This window comes from Emys orbicularis, chromosome 2, assembly GCF_028017835.1.
Source record: "Emys orbicularis isolate rEmyOrb1 chromosome 2, rEmyOrb1.hap1, whole genome shotgun sequence".
Taxonomy (NCBI): domain Eukaryota; kingdom Metazoa; phylum Chordata; order Testudines; family Emydidae; genus Emys; species Emys orbicularis.
Window position 1 is genome coordinate 264941488 of NC_088684.1, and position 13820 is coordinate 264955307.

The following is a 13820-nucleotide window of genomic DNA, read 5'->3' on the forward strand; positions in this document are numbered from 1 at the left end:
GGTAATATTTTTTTATTGAGTACCTTTCCCAGACCTGAAGAAGAGCTCTGCGTAGCAGGAAAGCTTGTTTCTCTCTCCAAAAGAAGTTGGTCCAGCAAAAAATATTACTTCACTCACTATGTCTCTCTAATATTCTGGGACCGAGATAGCTACATCACTGCCTACAACAATGTAAGAGTGGCAGCTGACTTTGTGCTCCGTGTACTCTATATGCAGTACTCTTGTTGAATTCAGTAAGTGACCTGCATGTGGAGTGCTGGCAGGAGGAGGCCATAAGGTTATTTTAAATACATATTTTTAATATGGAAAACTCTACTAAATTGACAACATTTAAACCACAATTTCAAGGCAACTTTATGTAGATGGAATCATAGTTTAGTCACATTTAGCTGTGTGTAAATACAAAAAGTATTTTCTGTAAACATTCATAGGACCAGGGCGGCTCCAGGCACCAGCGCAGCAAGCGCGTGCCTGGGGCGGCAAGCCACGGGGGGCAGCCTGCCGGTCGCTGTGAGGGCGGCAGTCAGGCGCCCTTCGGGCGGCGTGCCTGCAGGAGGTCTGCCGGTCCCGCGGTTTCGGCGACAATTCGGCGGCGGGACCAGCAGATCACCCGCAGAAACACTGCCGAATCCGCGTGACCGCGGACCGCCTGCAGGCATGCCGCCGAAGGCCGCCTGACTGCTGTGCTTGGGGTGGCAAAAAGCATAGAGCCGCCCCTGCATAGGACAAAAAGGATTGAATTTGCCTCACCTGAGTTCTTCTCTTTTCCTTGTGTTCACTTTCTGCAAATGTTCTAGCAACCCTTCCTGCTCCCACTAAATCCAATTGCTTAACACCCTTGATCCGGAGCAGACTGTTAAAGCTTGTTTCTGCCTCACTGAAGTCAATGGAAGCTTTGCCATTCTTTTAATTGGCAGAGGATCAGACCTTAGGCCTTGTGTCCCTTCTGTCTGTGGATTGCCAGTCGAATTAGACAGCAATATCATTCTTCTATGTTACTGCCTGGTCCAAAGACCACTGAAGCCAATGGGAATCTTTTTCAGGAAATAAATTGATCACCACAAATTGTTTGAACAGCTGTCATAGTTTTCCTGATCCCTATTTTACAGGGAGGGAGACTAAGAAGCACAGACAGATTATTTGTCCAATTTACACAGTAAGTGGCAAACCCACCTTAATTGCCAGTTTGCTGCTGTAACCAGTAGGTGATGTTGCCTCAATCTGAAGACAAAGAAAATTAGATATCAGGGTTTAGAATCCCACCTATAAAAATAAGAAATTGTGTGAGCGACGGTGATCCTCTATGAAAAAGAGATGGGTTGAAATCCTATGCTGTTCTGCATAGGCTCTTATACCACCCTCATCACCGTAGGATCTGAGCCCCTTCCAGCAGTGCATTAAGCAACATGACTGACATCTGTCACCTGGAATTCATTTTCTCTCGCGCTCTCTCCAGGGGGAGAATTGTACATGCAATGGAGCTTTTTGTTTCCTTACAGGACTAGAGCGTCTCTACCCGCAAGTCAGGGATCCAGTTCCGCCGTGGGACTTGAATCTGGTACTGTCGCAGCTCAAGGGTCCCCCCTTCGAGCCTATGGCTTTGTGCTCTCTCCTCCTCCTTTCTTGGAAGGTCGCATTCCTGGTTGCAGTGACGTCGGCACGCTGAGTATCTGAGATTTGGGCGCTCACCTTGGAACCGCCATACATGGTCTTCTACAAGGACAAGGTCCAACTCAGACCACACCTGGCCTTTCTCCCCAAGGTGGTCTCTCAGTTTAATTCGAGGACATTTACCTACCGGACTTCCCGAAGCTGCAAAAATTGGAGGAGCGTAGGCTACATGCCTTGGACGTCCGGCGGGCTCTGGCCTTCTACATTGACAGAACCAGGTCATTCCATAAGTCAATGCAATTATTCGTCGCAGTGGGCAACAGGATGAAAGGTTGCCTCATATCCACTCAAAGAATTTCTTCTTGGATCACGGCCTGCATTCGCTTCTGCTATGACCAAGCGAAAGTGCCACCTCCGGCGATCGTCATCACCCACTCTACCAGGGCGCAGGCCTCCTCAGCAGCTTTTCTGGCCCATTAGCCTATTCAGGACATCTACAGAGCAGCCACCTGTCATCTGTCCATACCTTTATGTCCCACTATGCGCTGACCCAGCAGGCCTGGGACGATGCTGGCTTTGGCACAGCAGTACTGCAAGCCGCTAAACTGTGAACTCCGAGCCCACCTCCGTGGATACTGCTTGTGAGTCACCTAAAATGTAATCAACATGAGCAAGCACTCAAAGAAGAAAAAACGGTTACCTACCTTTCATAACTGTTGTTCTTCAAGATGTGTTGCTCATGTCCATTTAATTTCCTGCCCTCCTACCCCACTGTCGGAGTTGACAACAAGAAGGAACTGAGGGGGTGCAGGGCCAGCAGCACCTGATATACCACCGCATGGGAGCGCTACTACAGGGGGCGCCACAGCCAGCGCTACGGATACCGCTAAGGCAGAAATCTCTGGCAACTGTGCACATGGGTGCACACACACCTACAATGGAATGAACATGAGCAACACATCTCGAAGAACAACAGTTACAAAAGTTAGGTAACCGTTTTATCTTTAATTCTGATGCTTGTGCCAAAATATTACAAGCACATAGGGTAAGTCAGATAATTCACTCTTTGAAGACTCCACTGCTAACCTCAACTCCAGTGAGGGGAGCTGAATATGGAGCTTTAGCCTCTCACAAGCTTGAGTTCATTTTTGAATGTTACGTATATGTAACATTTGTAAAATGTGGTTTAATTTTGTCATTTAGGGGCCTGAGGGAAGAAACAAAACAAATCCCTTATCATTTCAAGCTTCTACTCATTGAGTTTCCTAGTCCCTACACAGCAAACCCCACCTAAGAATAGCCTCTATGTTCCATTCCCTTTAAAAAGGAGGCTGTATCCTAATTTAAACTACCATTTAATTCTATACTGAGATACCTTCAAAGAGCGACACAGTTAATACCAGATGATTTGTGTTTCCTAAAACATATCAGAATACAAACAATAAAAGACTGGGTAGAAACAAGCAATAAAATGAAAAACAACCTATCATAAACTAATTGCAAATCAAATGCAGGAGGCTATAGACTTGTACCACAACAATCTAGGACAAAGAATCATCAAAAAACCAGCTGTCGAACGTACGATACAAAAATCAAAAGGCATGACATTCACTGTGCTAGAATAGCTTTCTCTCTCCCCCGCTGGGTAATCTGGGGGCTTCTTTAAAAGAAAAGTGAATGAACTACCAAGGCAAAAGATGCCACCAACAGATGAGTTTTCTTCAGGCGAAAAGATAATGCAACTCACCCCTAGAGTAACTTCTCTGTAATTTACCTGTAGCATTACCTACATCCTACTGATGAGCCCATCTGTCTCAAAGCCAGCAACATATCCAATTTCCTGAACAGCTGTTTGTCAAAACCTACCCCAGGGTCATGTGAACAGAGACCTGCCTTTTTATTGCCCTTATCAGCTAACTATTATGGCCACTTTTATAACTGCGAAGCTCAGTTAGTGATAAATGAGTTCCTAAAATCTGAGAAGCTATTTTCTCACTGTCTCTCTCATCATGTTGCCCTAGAAGAGCCATAGGATTGTTTATCTTAATTATTGGGGGGGGGGGGTTTCTTCCCCACACTCTTTGCAAATGTTTCCCTTTTGTGAAGCTATTGCACCTTGCTGTTCTTGGCAGAAGCAATAATTGCCTCCAATGTAATGAGATTTCACAGTTAGTGTGGGCATGTTACCAGTTTCTGTGATCAGTCTGGGTTGTTTGGTTTGTGTTTTGTTTTTGCTGTTAGTTTTGGGTGAACTGGTTTTATATTACCTGTTGAAACACAGCTCAACGATCTTATTGCTTTGGGTTTGTTGAATGGTAATAACAGTATTGTTGATATGCACAGTATAAGTTTACCATATTTACTGCAATGCAAAATATCTATTTCTAAGTGACTGTTTATTAAAATTAGACAGATGATCCACCTAATGATTGATCCTGTAGATGGTCAGCAAGGATAGCACCTCAAACACTAGTGAATTTATCTTCACAGCATCCCTATGTAGCCAGGAAACCTCATCTCCATGGGACAGATGGGGGAAGTCAGGCACATAGACAGTAAATGCCAAATTCACAAAGATACGTAGGCCTAACTGCCTCGTTAGGTGCCTCTGCCCAATATTTAGATGACACTGACGTTTTCCAAACCACTGCTCAGCTGCTACGTAACCCAGTAGGCACCTAAGTTTCCGCAGCTGGTAATTCAGAAAGCTGCCTAAGTCCTGACGCTGCCCCCTGGCTAATGAGCTGCTTGGCACCCTAGCGCAAGCCAAAGCGCCGGTAACCTGAAACCAGGATCTCAAATTAGGCATTTCTCCTGCTATCTCACCAGCAGGGCCTGATCCCATAAGCATGCTCTGAACATACCTGCAAGATTGGCCTCTACTGGTGAGCACACCTAGGACCAGATCAGTCCACACAGGTGGAGAGCCAAATGCAGCCAGTGTTTACAAAACATACACGAGTCTGTTTGCTTGAATGGGGGTGGTGACAAACTGTACACAAGAAACTCCCTTCTCTGAGTCCTCAAGTTCCTTGTTTCCCGAAGCAGCAGCCTCCCTTGGTCCAGTCTCTCTCTGGTCTCACACACACCTAAAAGCTTACCAAGACAGTTATGGCTTCCCCAGTCGCTGAGTTTTACACCTCTGACTCAAAGCTCCTCCTCTGGGACTCTGGCCTTCACAAACGTGAGCCTGAGCATCAACCCTCCCTTCCTGCTGTTGCTTTGCAATACAAAGAATCCTCAGAGATTTAACTGACAAAGGAGGGTCCTTTAACAACCCACACAATCTCCTTATCATCAATGACCCCAACAGACAAGCCATTAGCACCTTTATTCCAAGCACTAGAAAATGCACTGCAGGGATCAGCCCTTCACTGGCAGGGGGCTGTACTAGATGACCCAACACCTCTTTTCCATCTCTAATTTCTATGAAAGGCTCCATCCTCTGAATCAAGGCCAGCCAAAAATAAGGGACCTTTGACATATGGGTTGGCTACTAGCAAGGGTGGATTAGAAATGTATTTAAAACTGTTCTTCTGAGATTGTATAAACCCTGCAAACCAGGCAGTCTACCTGTTCCTGTCTGCTCTTATTAAATCATTCCTGCACTTGCTGCTATTGCTCTCCTTTGAGGCTGGTTGGAGGCTTCCATGCTGCTTTGGAGAAGTCTTGATTTATTTTCACAGCTTCATCATACCCTAGAAACTAAGCAAAGGAAGGTAGAGGGCACTAAGTAGTAGGGGAGGAGAAAACAAAACAGAAAACTGGCACTGACAGCTTAGCACTTAGCAAACTTCCTTCCCTCTTCCCAAAGCAGTGCTTCCCAACATCAGGGCAAGAACGTACATTATTATGAAACCATCAGATGTGCACTAGGCATTTTACAGATAAATGTGAGAAGTCCCATCTCCAAGAGATTTATAATACAAGGACTCAATCCTGCACTCATAAGTTTTAATGAGTGCTTTGCCATTGACTTCAACAGGAGTAGGATCCCTCACTCCCCAAATGTTTAATATTGAAGTAAATGGGAGTTTTGCACATTAATTCTGATGCAGCGTCCACTGAAGTCAACAAAAAGACTCCCTTTAATGTCCATGGGTAGGGTTGCCAGGTGTCCGGTTTTCAATGGGACAGTCCAGTTGAAAGGGGATCTGTAGAGTGTCCAGTCACATGTACTGACCGGACACCAAAAGTCCAGTTACCACTGGGGGGGAGGGGTGCAAGGGAGGAGGCGCTGGGTCATCAACTCACATCAGTAAGCTGTGACACTTTTGTATTTTTATGTCTGATTTTGTAAGCAAGTAGTTTTTAAGTGAGGTGAAACTTGGAGGTACGCAAGACAAATCAGACTCCTGAAAGGGGTACAGTAGTCTTGAAAGGGTGAGAGTCCCTGGGTTAGAGCACTCACCTGGGAGTGGAAGACTCCTGTTCAAATCCTCTCTCTCAGTCTAGCAGAGAGGGGAATTGAACCCCACATCCCAGGTGAGTGCTCTAACCACTAGGCTAACAGTTAGAAGATGGGCACCAACTCCTCCCTTCCATTTTGGTGTTAAGTGAGGCAGGTACCTAACTCATTTTCTCAAGAACTGATTTAGCAGCCTATTGCAGGTACAGTGGGTTCCTGCTCACAAATGGCTAAGCAGAGGTAGGCACCTAAGTCTGGGTAATAGGATGTTGCCTATCAGAGAGAGGCAGGACTTAGCACACCCTCTCGCCTCTGTATCTCCTATTGGCTTACTTACGAGGCTCCCTGCCCAGCATGCTGGCTTTTGCGGGTTGCATTCTTAGGTGCCTCTCTCTCCCCATTCATTTTACAGGGAGCCTAGGCATCTAACAAAAAATTTTTGGATCACAGTGTTGTTCCTGTCCTTTTTCTAGCATTCTAGAAATCAGGCACTGCAATGCTCAGCTTTGCAATGCTGAGGTCCCTTTGGGGATCCCACACCTATGACTTCATTGGTACTGGTCACTAGCTTAAAGTTGAGCACATGCATAGATGCCTTGCTGTATCTGTGCCAGAGTATCCTGCACCTTGCAGGATCAAGCCCCTACCTATTCTTATAAATACAGATAAATACTCATGTTTCTTCTCTGAATTAATATTGTGGTAACAATGATTAAAATAAATTAATTTATTAAAAGCATTTATCAGCTTGATAACATCAATTACAAGTTTTTAACTATTCAGATAGCTAAATTTGCAAAAAACCCAAAACTCTGACGTCCCCTAGAAATACAGGCCTAACACAATTTAAATATCACAGGCAAGCAATGATGAGACAATGGTAAAACACCAATTTACTTTAGTGGGCTAGGATTTCACCCCATCATGGTAATAGGACATTAAGCAACATTCAAGTCAGTCTGTTTTATTTGTGTTAAATTTTCTTAATACATATTGTAATACAAACAATATTTTTAAATCAAGGTAATATTTGGAAACATGATACCTGATAAAAAAAAAAAAAAAAAAAACTAATGTAGTTTTCATAATGTACTGTATTCTGCATAAACACCAACAGAAAGCACAAAAACACAATATTAAATTAAAATATACTTAAGATATCCCTCCAGGTTTGACACTATAGAAATATAAAAACTTTGTAAAAGTAATAAAATATATTCAGATAAAATTTTTTTACAGTTGCAAAATGTTTAGAACACACATTGAAGCAGAATGTCATTATACAGGAATGGCAGTCTGCTATAAACCAAATTATCTTTCCTATATATAAGCAGCATTAGAAAGTCTAAAGTATTTCCCTTCTGTAATGGACAAGTTTATTACAATGAACTACTGCATGTTACATACATACTGTAAAGTAGTAACCTACAGGGCTGCATATATGCATTAGAATAGGTTCTGTTTATCCATCTTTATGTGTATGGGCCAGATTCTGTCACCCTTGTTCATACTGCACAGTACCTTACATTGCAATTACCTGCACTGGAACTACTCACAGAGAAAAGTACCACTCTATGTGAGCAAGGACTCCACGGCATTGGAGCAAAATGTTGTTTATAAATGGATTTTGCACTTGAAGTATCCAATGTACAGGATTCTGATATTAGAAAGAGTTAACATTACATTGATTTGACTAAAGGAGTTCAAGAATGGTCAACAAAAGTGGATAAAATAAACCAATTATAGGAAAAATATGCAATTTGGTTACATTCTGGGTACCATAACGTTAACGTTCATTTTAACTATGCCCAATTCCTTTTGAATAATATTTGGTGTAGGATTACAGTGCACTGTTGGTGATCATGTCATACAGTACATGGTACTGGCTTCAGAGCACATATAAAAATATGGAGGCCCATAGTCTGCTCTTAGTTACACTGGTGTAAATCAAAAGTGATTCCTAGTTACTCCAGACTTACGTTCGTGTAACCAAAGGCAAAATCTGGACTGAAATATAGATGTAGGGTATTTTTAGTGAGGAGGGCAAGGAAACAATTGGCTACAACCCACTTGAAAGTGAAATTTGCTGTAAACTATTGTTAAAGAAGTATTTGGAGAGAAAGTGATCTGTCCTAATCTGCCTGCATCCTCTGAGATAACAATAGTGAAAGAGAAGCAGTATTTGTGATGTTTAGTTTAACCACTTAGGAGCCAGACTTTGCATTCCGGCCATAGTGCATCCAAAACTGCCTTTGACTTGAAAGTTTTGGGGTTGCTAGGAGTGCAGAATCCGGAGCATAGTGTAGTGAAGCACTTCTACTCTGAAAGCTTTTCCTTAGCCTTAATATTTATAATACTCACTGGTACCTGCCTAGTGCCATTTCTAAACAATGCATAAAACACATAAAAAGTAAGCAATTACAGAATGTACATGATCTGTGCTGTAAAAAATTTCACTGAGTACATCCATATTAGGACACACAAGCAATTCCATAAATATTGTAATCCCATCCAAATACAGCATAGTCAAAATGAGCAGGACTGCATCTAGGCAAATGACATCATGTTGATTATATCATGATAATTCCTGTATTTTACTCTGGGGACACAGGGTCAGATTCTGATCTCAGTTACACAGGTTTAAATTTGGAGTGACTCTACTAACTTGTAGTTACATCAGTATAAATCTGGGGTAACAGTGCAGAATGTGGCCTCCTGTCCACAATATAACTTAAGACAGGAAAACACTGAAGGAAAAACAAGGCCATTATATCTATGGGAGAAGGTGCCTTTCCTAAAGTGCCTATACTATGCTGAGTGAGAGACTCAGCTGCTTCCTGGGGTTTTGCTTTATTAACAAAGAAATCACCAATAACTAGGGCCCTACCAAATTCACAGCCATGAAAAACGCATCATGGACCGTGAAATCTGGTCTCCCCCCGTGAAATCTGGTCTTTTCTGTACTTTTTACCCTATACTATACAGATTTCACCAGTGTTTCTCAAACTGGGGGTCCTGACCCAAAAGGGAATTGGGGGGGGAGGGGGTCGCAAGGTTATTTTACTTCTGTGCTGCCTTCAGAACTGGGTAGCCAGAGAGTGGCAGCTGTTGGCCAGGTTCCTAGCTCTGACGGCAGCGCCCCACCAGCAGCAGTGCAGAAGTAAGGGTGACAATACCATACCATGTCACCTTTACTTCTGTGCTGCTGGCAGCGGTGCGGCCTTCAGAGCTGGGATCCCGGCCATCAGCCGTCGCTCTCCAGGTGCCCAGCTCTGAAGGCAGAGCCGCCGCCGCCAGCAGCAGTGCAGAAATAAGGGTAGCTGTAGCGCAACCTCCCCCCTCCAATAACCTTTTGACCTCCCCTCAAAACTCCTTTTTGAGTCAGGACCCCTACAATTATAACACTGTGAAATTTCAGATTTAAACAGCTGAAATCATGAAATGTATGATTTTTTTAATCCGATGACCGTGAAATTGACCAAAATGGACCGTGAATTTGGTAGAGCCCTAGCAATAACACAAAGCTCAGCACAAGCCTTCTCTCCAAACTTAGCTTCTCCTAGACGTCCAACCTCAGGGCTGCTCAGCCCACAGTGGCTCTCTAAAGATCCACTTGTACCTCCCATATATCCTTGTGAAGTAACAAGCCTCCCTCTGTGAGGCAGCAGAACCCATTCAACCTTTTTTCCACTAAAAATCAACACCTGCTAACAGGGTGGAGTATTTAGGCAAACACTGCCAGCTTGTTGCAACCTGCTTTCCTTTAAACACATTAAACCATTTAAGAATTATTTGAATACTTTGCTTTACTGGGCAGTCTCACAGGAATTAAGCTCACTGATTTGTTTGTTTGTTTGTTTGTTGCCCAGTCTAACTAGGAGCCAGAAATGCTACTGCTCTCAAGTGAAAGGGCTCCTCCATATAAATCTGTTCAAGACAAATGCTCTAGTTCCAAGAGAGGTTTTGTTTTCTTCATACTAAATGTTCTCTACAGCCACAAAAATATTTTCCAAGTGTTGAGAACTCTCAGTCAGGGATGAAGTTTTACTTCTGCAGTACTGGAGTTTATCGATCCCACCTAATCTTCTAGTCAGAGTTGGTGAAATACTGGCCCACTGAAATCAGTGAGCGTTTTGCCTTTGGGTTTGTCTACATGGTGCAGCAAAGCACATTAGAGGGATGTGACCTGTAGAGCGCTCAAACATGTCCTATTCTAACTGCCCCACGTAGACCCTGCTGGCGTGCACTACAAGGTATCTAGTTCACATTAACATAGTCTGAAACAAGACTATGATAATACGAACTAGTAACCTTTTAGAGTGAACTGGCAGGGTCTACACAGTGCAGTAAGAACGCAACACGTTAGGCTATGTCTACACTATGCAGCTTTTAGCGACACGGCTGTGCTGCTATATCCATGCTGCTAGAAGACATGCAGCGTAGCCGCTGTTTGTCGACAGGAGAGAGCTCTCCTGCCAACAAAAAACTTTCAACCCCAAAGAGCAGCGTTAGCGCTGTTGGCAGGACAGTGCTCCTGCTGACAAAGCGCTGTTCACATCAGCACTTGTCGACAAAACTTTTGTCTTTCAGGGGTTTTTTTTTTTTTTAAACACCTGTGAACGACAAAAGTTTTGTCTTTCACTTGCCAGTTTAGACAAAGCCTTAGAGTGCTCTACACATCACACCCCTCTAGAGTGCTTTTTGGTGCCATGTATACAATGGAGCCAGAATTTTACCCAATGTGGTTTGCACTGCTATGCTGTCTTCAGTACCATATCACTGCTGTGCTACCTTGCAATGAACTACTGAGAGTATATAGATTAAGGCCTTGTGTACACTACACAGTTCTGTTGACAAAGCAGTGGAGGTGTACACACTGAAATACTTCTCCCGTCGATGTAACTCCCCAACTATGCCAACATAATAAAACTACCTCAACGAAAGGCTTAGGGCTTATATCGATGTAGTCCGGGCAACCTAGCGTCTGTGTAGACACTGCATTCCTTACATGAGCTGTTGGCTGTCATTCTTGTCTATTTCACTGCTCTGCTGGAGCCATGAAATTGACAAGAAAGCCGGTTCCCGGCCTGCTGCCCAGTCTCCGCTCCAAGTCGGGCTGCCACCAGGGCTCCCCACTGGGAGCCCTGCTGCCCCCTGAGGTCCCAGCTCCCCACCGGGAGCACAGCATCCAACTGGACTCCCAGCACGACTCTTCCCCCCCTCCCCACAGCTGGGAGCATGGAGGCAAGAAGCCCCAGGTGGCTTCCCCTTAGCTCCCAGCTGGGAGTGTGGAGGTGAGAAGCCCTGGGGGGCAGCTGGTCTCCCAGTGGGGAGCTGAGTGGAGATGATAGCCCTGGCTCTCAGTTCCCCACATTACCCCTCTTCAGTAAGTGGAAGCTCTCCTGGTGAGGACGCGTACCGCTGACAGAAGGAGGGTGGTGTGGACATCAGTCACCACAGTAATTAATGCAGTGGCTTTAAGTTGACCTAACATAGGTCGACTTATCTTTGTAGCGTAGACAAAACCTAAGACTTTTTCCCCCGCAAATCAGAGATCCACTGGATGGAGATGAGAAGGAGGTCAGGCTGAAAGCCTTCAACCTCTGCATATTCCTATGAGTGCAGAGAGTAAGTGTATGGTAGGAAGGGACAGGGAAGAACTGATGCAGGAAGTTAAGATTGCGGGCCTGATTACAAAGCTCTAGGCAACAACAGAGTAGCCTGGTGGAAGTTACCCACCCTAATTTTGCCTCTCATAAAAAATTATAGACTTAGACTACTTTGCAAATCTCTCATACTTTTCATCCCTAGTGTCCTACAAAATTCGCAGTCCATTTTGGTCAATTTCACGGTCATAGGATTTTAAAAACCATACACTTCATGATTTCAGCTATTTAAATCTGAAATTTCACAGTGTTGCAATTATAGGAATCCTGACCCAAAAAGGAGTGGGGGGGTCACAAGGTTATGGGGGGGTGGTTGCGGTACTGTTACGCTTACTTCTGTGCTGCTGAAGGCAGTGCCGCCACCAGCAGCAGCGCAGAAGTATGGTATTGCCACCCTTACTTCTGCACTGCTGCTGGCGGAGCGCTGCCTTCAGAGCTGGGCACCTGGCCAACAGCCGCCGCTCTCCAGCCACCCAGCTCTGAAGGTAGTGCAGAAGTAAGGTTGACAATACCACGACCCCCCCTAAAATAACCTTGCAACCCCCCTACATCTCCCTTTTGGGTCAGGATGCCCAATTTGAGAAATGCTGGTCTCCCCCGTGAAATCTGTATAGTATAGGGTAAAAAGCACACCAAAGACCAGATTTCATGGGGGGGAAGAGACCAGATTTCACAGTCTGTGATGCTTTTATGTCCGTGAATTTGGTAGGGCCCCACTGACATCCCAAACATAGTGAAGGCATAAGGAAGAACATGGGTCTACATATATAAACACTTATGCACACAACTAAGCTAGGCTTATCTCATGCATAGCAACACACACACACACACACACACACACACACACACACACAGCACTCTGAACAGGGAAAGAACGCCCCAGGTACCTGCATATTAGACTAGACTTGAGGTAGCCTCCAGCTGCATTTTCCATCATGCCAATTTTCCATCATCCCATGTGGATTATCTATGTGCCCACATGGGACGAGGGAGAGGGAAAGTGCTGCGCCACTTTTCCCACATGAGCCAGAATTTGGTCCTAACAAAGGAAATGAGAAAGAGGCAAGAAGAAGCGAAAGCAGTGTCTGCACAGAATAGAAGAAGAGTGGAGAAAATGAGAGAGTCTTGATACAGTAGGAAAGAAGGAAAGACCAGAAGGAAAGAAGTTTGATGGAAGGCCTGGAAAAAGAGCAAACAAAAGTCAATGCTATTAATACATTTTCTTATTAGAGCTGACTGAACATTTTCACCAAAAAGATGCATTTTTGATTTAAATGTTTTTAAGCCAAAATTAAAAATAAAATAATAATAATTTTCTCAACAAATCATCATGGAACAAACATTTATTTCAAAAAGTTTCATTTTGTTTCTTCCTAGATTTTTGTTGTTGTTGTTGATCTGGGGGGGTGTGACGATGCGGTTCTGGCGGAACCCAACTGAGAGTGCCAACTCAGGACAAATTGCTTAAACAGGGCAGTTACAGCCCAAGGCTGGGGTTTTTTCCACCTCTAAGGCAAACCAAACCAGCCAGACTAAGAGGACTTCGGTCTCACCCCACTGGCTAACCGCAAGTCTCACAAGCAATCTCCCTAGACACTCCAGTTTCCCAGTATCACCACCAGTGCCACTCGTTATGGGGACAAATGGTTATGAAAACCAAGACCCCAGTAAAAGAAAAAGGTTCTCCTGATCCCAAAGGACCAAGCCCCAGACCCAGGTCAATATACAAATCAGATCTTACCCACAAATTACGCTGTTGCCAATCCTTTAGAATCTAAAATCTAAAGGTTTATTTATAAAAGGAAAAAGATAGAGATGAGAGTTTAGAATTGGTTAAATGGAATCAATTACATACAGTAATGGCAAAGTTCTTGGTTCAGGTTTGCAGCAGCGATAGAATAAACTGCAGGTTCCAATCAAGTCTCTGGAATACATCCCCCGCTGGGATGGGTCCTCAGTCCTTTGTTCAAAGCTTCAGCTTGTAGCAAAGTTCCTCCAGAGGTAAGAAGCAGGATTGAAGACAAAATGGAGATGAGGCATCAGCCTTATATAGTCTTTTCCAGGTGTAAGAACACCCCTTTGTTCTTACTGTGGAAAATTACAGCAAAATGGAGTCTGGAGTCACATGGGCCAGT